The following is an 8,332-nucleotide window of genomic DNA, read 5'->3' as shown; positions in this document are numbered from 1 at the left end:
AAAAAAAAAAAAAAAAAAATCTTAAACAAATGACAACCAGTTGATTTTTAGTTTCATGTTTTATTGTTCTATGCGTCATCTGCTCAAAATAACTCATTTATTTTCACTTATGTGTGCTTGAGCTATTTAGTACTTTTTTTTGTTTTGTTTTTGTATTTTTTGGTTTCCATGTATGAAGTGATTCAAAGGTCACATAAAACTTCAAATGCCTTGTTACGACAGAGCACATAAATATGAGATTGCATTTCAAGAGTGTCTGGAAAAGACCAAAAAAGAAAAAAGAAAAAGGACACAGTGGTCTTAAAGATTGTAGCATCTTCTTTGTTCTTTCCAAAGTTTAAAGGTTGCATGGTTTGATGGGTTGTGAGTGGCTCTCGGTCAGTTGCCCCTTTGCCAGGTTTGTACCCCCGTTCCGTACCAATGCATTTCTATCTTCTCCGTTTCTATTTCCATTTGAGCAAACCATTTCTTACCAGTGTATTCTGCCATGGCATTTCTTTTATGTTTTACATTTTTTGTAGTGAAGTATTTTCATTAATTATGTAAATGAATGTTTATCCAATCAAAAAAAAAAAAACACACTATAATTTTATCTAATTATGTATTGTCTACAAAAGTATTACACTGTATTTCCATACATAAAAAAGAAAAGAAATATTTTGGACAGTTGATTCCTAAAATGACTGCTTTAAAGTTTAAGCAAAATTAACTCTAAAGTGCCTGGAGCTGGTCGTCATTAGTTACCAGAGTCACTGCACCACGTTTCCGTATGGTGGCCAATTCATAGATTACAGAAACTAACAGAGACAACACACCTGAACGGACGCACGGTCGTTGTAACAACCGTACAACGACCAAGTTAAAATGTTCTACCTGAAAGATTCGGGTTAACTGCAGAGGTACTAAATGGCAAAGGGTCAAATTGACCAGCAACTGTCACGAGTCACTGTGATGCCAGATTACAAATTTGCCATGGGTGAGACTTGAGCTAACGTGGCTGCCGTTTAGGTAGAATGCCTCTTCTTACAAAGTTACAAACACATATTTGCATCCCTATAGATTTTACTCCTTTTATTTGCTTTTTTTTTTTTTTTTTTTACACCAATTAATTTCAGATTCATGCAACACGTTTAAAAAAATTAAAGATTCTGACATTTGATAAAATGCTGTTCTCAAAGTATCCAGTCCGGATGGGACCCATGATAGCTAAAGTCCAATACGTGGTCCCTTTTTTCTTTATTTTTTTTTTCTTTTCAAGATACTAAGGAAGTTTCGCTAGCTTCGTCAGTTGAAAGTGAGTGAGACAATTAGGAAAACAAAAACACGGACAAAACAGTCCAAAAGATTGTAGCATCCTCTTTGTTCCGTCTCCCGGTTTGAAGGTTGCCTGGTCTGATCCATCACGAGTCGCTGCGACGCCAGAAACAAGGACAAAAAGATGGATGATGGGGGCCCACGTTGACTAAACACACATTAGCAGCCAATATTCTATTTCCAAGTTCTAGTAATAATTTGATAAACAAGAAATTGCCTTTTGCTGAAGAGCCTGAAAACCCCTAGCTTTTGCTTTAGCGTGCTATCTCTACCTCTTTCATATTGCCTGCTCCGAACTCAGAAGCATGAAATCTTAATGCTACAAGTAGCAAGGCTAAATGTATAATTCCTCGTTTCCATGGATCCCAAACTGTGTGTTTATGTCTCTGGGCCTGCGAGCACAGCCACTGCAAAAAAAAAAGGGGAGCACAAAATAGACACTTCAGAATAAAGGGGAGCTAAAAATTACGATTCCGTTAAACACCCTCGCTGCAGTTGTTACAACAGGCGACAGCAGTTTCCAGTTATTGCTACATTAGTTCGTGACAGACAGTGTCCGAGTCGAGGGTGATAATTCCTCTGTCGACTTTCACAGCGGCAGTTGTTGATGTAAAAGTTTGGAGGAAGAAGTGATTTGTAATTTATAAAAAGGTTTGAAGAAAGTGCAAGGGGGAGGGGGGGAGCAGATTCCAAGATGGATTCCAAAAATAACACTGTTAAAAAGAGGCTCGAAACGGGCAGAGATGAAGACGAAGGGGAGTGCTCAAAACAGTAATTATCCGGGGATGACGATTTGTCCTGACATTTTCCATTGCAGCCCTCGAACCATCTGTTTAAGGTTCCCTAATGTGGCGGTAGAGCAGCGCGGCGCAGATGGTGAGACAAGAGCGGCGCCCTTCTAACCTTTCGAGCTAATCAGCTGATAAGCAAACCTACAGCTCCACCTCTCTCAGAGGAGGAAGGCTTGGTTTGATCCCAGGTTGCCAAGGTAAGGGCACATTCACCTGACCTCTTGCAAGGCTCAGGAACCAGATCCACCGAACAAAGTGGCCGTCTGGCAGCTTCGCGGCCGCACCTGGTAGCTGTTACTCCACGGCGTTTCTCCATTTTTCTTCCATCTCTCAAACTGATTGAATAAAAAAAAATAATAAAAAAAGTGGGTGGGGGGGAATATACAGTCTTGTTCCCATGGTAATGTGATTTACAGGAATGAAGACGCAATCAGGTTTGCTTTCAACAGTGTAAATGATTTCCTTTCCATCAGTCATATCTTTCGTCTTGTAGTATATGGAGACCTCTGGGCTCAGTGACGACTGGTGTTAAGATTTTATGGTTCAGGAGAGTAAAACGAGCTATTGCTTGACCAACTGAAAAGTCTGTCATGCATTCTTCTATTAATCTTTTTTTTTTTATAAAAAAAAAATGTGCTGTAATGTTATAACACTAGGAGGACACTGTATGTTAACTTTTAGAGCCACTTTCCTTTTTCTCTAAAAAACTTTTTTTTTCCCCCCAACTCAACTGTCTTTGGGGAACGAGACGGACGAGAAGGCAGATTTTCAAACTGAAATCCAAGTAGAGTTTAATTCAAACACCTTCACAGCTCACCTTTCTACCTGTCATACCTGCAAGCCTTTGATGCTTCTCGAAACATCCGACATTCCAGCTGATTTTATTACTGACAAACCCTCACTTTCTCCTTCATTTTTGTTCTTTTTATACATAAGATTGTACAAAGTAGTCCTCTAATGTTTTCATAGTGTCTTTTTATATGAAAATAAATTTTCAAACTGATTACGGGTGTTTCGCATGTGCTGCTTCAAGGACATCTGGTGAGGTATACTCTCTCTCTCTCTCTCTCTCTCTCGATTTCAAATGTGTTCGCAATACCCATGTTTTCGTAATATCACTCAGGGAGTCTGGCATGACAAACGCTGTTACCCAGAGGCACTGAAGCTTAACCGTAACCAATCAGAGCACCCGCTGGTCTGTCTAAAAATGTTAGAGTAACAGCTCTGTGGGTTTGAAGTTCTGTTGCTGTGAAATAACCAAACGGGGGCGAATGTCAAGTCCGACTGGATATTGTGTGAAAAACGTATAAACACTGAGCAGTGTTTGTGCTCAGTGTTTGTGCTAATGCCTAATATCGTAAGGTGGACTCTCCTGAATTTTTATTACTTTTTTTTTGAATTTTTTTTTTTATTTAAGCAGGAGAAAATAGGCGGGTCCCGTCTTAGACCGGCTTTATTCATCCACCGAGCGGACAAGAGAGGACCCAACACTGCACATTCCTCAGACTCCTCTATATTAACCCTCAAAGGGACTTGTGGGTAATTAAGTGTGGATGAGTCTGCCTGTGGACCGGCTATCAGTCACCCTGGAGAAAGGCCACCAAGCGGAGCCTTCTCAGAGGAGTAAGAGGGGATGAAGGTGGGATCAGCAGAGATGGAAAACGGAGAACGTAGCCCCGAGGATAAAACGCTGAAAGACAAAGTAAAAACACAAAGGGCGTTTTATAATTACCCCTGGCAGAGTGATTTTCAGTGATAAAAGTGCATTCGAGTTTGTTTCCCCACCCCCACCCACTGGTTTCGGAGTAATTAAGTTGAAGTACTTGTGGAACTTGAAGAATGATCATGCTGACAAACGGTACATAAAAACATAAAGCAAAGTGAAAAAGGGACAGCTGAGGGGGGAGATGTTACCGATTTCAACCCATTTGAGGGTACGTCCTCCACAAATGTCCTGTCAAGGATTTCTTTTGGGTTTACATTTTACAAGATGAACTCGACCCATTATTGCATCTGACTGACCCTGCTGGGAGGCTGCATGTGCAAAGTGCTTTAGTGCCCCAATGAGCAATTCTGGAAAGTTTATTATAGCTGAGGCAAGCAAAAAAAAAAAAAAAAAATGCAGAGTTCTGGTTTGGCTGGTGATGCAGCAAGACGCATTGGGCTTTTATCTGAGTTGAAACCTGCAATCCAGTCTTTCTATGCGTTTCTGCTGCAGTCTGTGTAAAACTGTTAGTGACACATTGTAAAAAAAAATACACTCTGCTCAACTTAAAAAGCATTCAAATTGTTCTGTACATCATTTCGGCTTTGATACCACCGTTTCATCGGTTTGTTTATATATTTTTTATGTTTAAGGACCAACTATCTATGAATGAATTTTAAGTTCCCCTAGTGGACAAACAATTACAAGCTACAAATTAGAAAGTAGGTCAAGACATCAAGTTCAACTGAAGACTCAAGCATCCTGCATAATGGGGTAAGTAAAAGCTCATAATGGCTCCGTATCATTGTTGGATCACTGAGTAGCAGTTGTGTGCTGCATATACTGTAGCAGTGGCAGACATTTTCAGCATAATATGAGGACTGTGTTGCTCACGCAGCTGATTTAATTTGACGCTGACAAAAAAGTAACGGTCTGGACTTCATGATCACATTGATGAATGTTGCCAAATGTAAAGAAATTCAATGCAGGAGTTTAATTTTACCAGGCAGCAAATCTTCTAAACACAAGACAGAGATGGCAAGAATAAAAGCTTTTAGGCAACAAACATTTCAGGTGGATTTTGACACAAAGCAAAAGATGAAGTCGTGGGCAGCCAGCCCGCAACTTCATCTTTGGTGAAGAATCTATGGATTCTGTTGATGCTATAAGAGTGCATAGCATTATTGATTATCACTGATTATTGGGAAAACCCCCTGTAGAAAATGAAAATGCGTCATGTACTGATTCAGCTTTTTTACCGAGAGAACTCGGAGATCAGACATAGTTTTAAAAGCTCTATTTTGTTAGAAATAAGTTAGTTTGGGATGCTATGATGTCTGGGAAAGGAGGAAAATGGCTAATAAATAAAACTTAATAGGTGGCAATAATTTTTGTAAGTATATACTGTTAACCTATCTTGCGTTTTTTTTTTTTTTTTTTTTTGTAGGTGAACGTTACTCTGAGGGGAAAACAGTTTGAACCAGCACAGGGCTGAGGTGTTCGCCGTGATCCAGACGGTGAAGGTTCCAGTTGGTCAGTTGGACAGGAGAGAGCCAGAGGGCTTAAGGTTGATGGAGTTGTGTTTGACAACCCTGGAAACAGATAAGGATCCAGGAGGACCTTATAGAAGGTAAGAGATGGGCTCAAAGAAGGAAGGGAGGAAGGAAAAAAAGGAAGGAGTCTGTTCAGTAGGAGCCCAAAGGACAAAAACATGAATAAAAAAAAAACACTTAGAAAAGATCTAATGACTGGCTTAACTGGTGGGTGACCATCAGGCACTGAATGATTCAGAGTTCCAAAAATATTAATAAGCAGATGAGATGATGACAGTCAGGGGTGACTGCAGCACGCAGTCTGGGGTCATGACCCCCAGTTACTCGCCCATCAGATTCTGGAGTAGGGACACAAGAACACGTAGCACAAACTCCACCCAAACCCACAAGGTCAGAAACAGGCGAGTCAGACTTGAAATCTAACTTTTTCCATTACCATCTCAATCTGTAGATCTAAATCCTTTAAACCAAGACTATGTGATGTCCTGTTGTCTAAAAGGGGCATACAGAGTGTAAACAGCAGATAAGGTAATCATTTCTGCACTGGTCATTTCTTTATAAAAAAAAATAGAAATAAATCTGTTTGCTTTAACTGAATAAATATACGGCAAAAAAGTAACATATTTAGTGTGGCATGAAACTATTATAAGATACATTTCTTTTAAGGGTTTTTCCACACCTTTTCCAGAAATATTACTAAATACAGAGGGGGCTATGTGTACCTATAGCACAAGATTTCTGACCGCTCCGTAGGGAGATTGGGAATGGCCAAGCTCTCAAGCTTTTGCCGTTAACATAATGCGCCACCGCCATGTCCAGAGAGACAGAGATCCTTAAAGTTAATTAGGCCCGTATAACTGAGTTTTGATAACTTGATGCTGTCCCAATTGCAATTCCCCAGACAAGCCCTAGTGACTCCAGTGTGATGTTGGCCGCTCAAGAAGTTCTGCGAGTTCTTTTTTGGCTCATCAAACATCTAAAGTACCCATGCAGTCTGGATCATTTGCAGAGACTTCATAAAGCTGCCAGGGAACCATTTGAGTTGTTAATTCAGCAGACAACCATGGCGTGGGTGTTATGATTTTGACACTTTCTTTATTAACCCAACTTAACCCTTGGAGGTTTGGAACAACCAGCCAGCTAGAGCTACAAAAAAATAAAAATTAAACAATTCGCCAAAGATTCTTCTTGTTTCAAATGCCTACCAGAATTAAGGATAATTGTAAAAGTTGTAGAAAAACTTAAGCACCCACAATGCAGAATATCACAAATCAGAGGCAATGAAGTCCAGGCACATGCAAGTCACAAAACTCACCTTCAGATAGTTAGGTTTCAATTTTGCTTCTAAAAAGTAGTGTGATGTGGTATTAGCAATGGCACACAGTAGGGAGTTTATGTATACTTAGGAGTTTTGCAATCTCTTATACTGACGGGTAGACTGACCCTGCTCAAGAAAATAAACCTTTTGACTTTTTAAACACTTTTGTCTTCTCACAACCTCATTTTAGAGTTTTCTGTGATAAATTACAAACACAAATTGGTTCACAATTGTCGTTAACAAATGTCTTTTTAAAAAGTAGTGTGGAATTCCTTCTGTCTCCATCCCTAAGTCGATACTTTGTAAATGTATTTTTAGGCATGTTAAAACAGTGGGGCTGGTACTAAGATTAGTTTTGGAAAACAGTATTGAGGTGTCAAATTAAAAACAACAACAACAACAAAGGATTAAAGAGGTAGCCAAAATAATATTTCATACACTGGTTTAAAATATTATTAATCCCCCATCTTGTTTTCTGATGTTCAACCAACTAGTTTATTTTCGCCAGTACTGCTATACATCATATTGCTGAATGCTTTGCCAGGAGTTCCAGCTTCGGGCCCGGCTTTATCAGCTCTGACGGTGCTGCCAGCGTTCTCCTCTGAGGCAGCATTTCACCAGCGGCTGTTAAACGCCCGTACTTTCTCCCATCCAAATCCTGGCCCAGCTAATTCAACGAGTGCTTCCGTCTCCAATCGTACAGACCGAGATGAAGCGTATGTGGTCTTTTGACCATGTGAGGATGATTTGTTCAGAGGTGAGGTAAAGGACTCATTGAAGGTCCTCTTGGCCCCGTCAGGCCCCATCCACAAAGCACTCTGCACATATCTTGGCAACCTACATTTAACGGGAACGGATTGCGTTGTCAAGCTTCCAAGGACTTCTTGAAACCACCGCATTAAAATGAAGTGGTGGACCTGGGTTCGCGCGATCCTCGGTTACATGTTGAAGCTCTGGAAATCAATTGCCTGGGGGGGAAAAAAATGCTAGTTGTTTAACATCGGTGTAGAACTTCTATCTGTCACGCTGAAAGGCACGGAAACCAGGAAAAGAACGTTGGAGGCTGTCCAGTAGGAGGCTGTAATTCATGATGCCGTTTCTTGGAGGACAGTGTTTAGAAACCCTGCTGACAGAATCAACAAGGCAGGAGGCCATGATGTGTCCACACACACACACACATACGCACCCCCACACACACACACACGCACACACACACACACACCCTTCTGGTGACAGGGGTAATGAGACAGCCAGGCTGTCCTCTCAAAGTCCAGCTGTCCAAATTGCAGTCGGTCATGATGTGTCCAAATGAGGCTGGCCAACACCATTTCTTTACATCAGCATTGTGTTCTCTGGTGCTGCATTGCTATCCAGGGCATTGCTTCTCTCTCAAAATGATTTAAGGTCAAAAAGACACTAATTTGAGCAAAATCATTCACATTTTTTACTCCGACATATTGACTTGGTGGTGCTGAGAAAACTCAAGTCATCCTTGCACTATTCTTCCTTTTGAACCGTGAGACGAGTGCGGATGGAGAGTAATATCTATGCGGAATGGACTACAATTTTGATGCACCGATTTTGCGAGGGCAAATGGGTAATTTGAACAAACTTGCAACACATTTTGATGATGCGAATGTTTAGATTTACT

Source organism: Poecilia formosa, unplaced genomic scaffold, assembly GCF_000485575.1.
Source record: "Poecilia formosa unplaced genomic scaffold, Poecilia_formosa-5.1.2 Scaffold443, whole genome shotgun sequence".
NCBI classification, from domain to species: Eukaryota; Metazoa; Chordata; class Actinopteri; order Cyprinodontiformes; family Poeciliidae; genus Poecilia; species Poecilia formosa.
The sequence above is the reverse complement of the archived record's forward strand: the minus strand, read 5'-3'. Positions refer to the sequence as shown.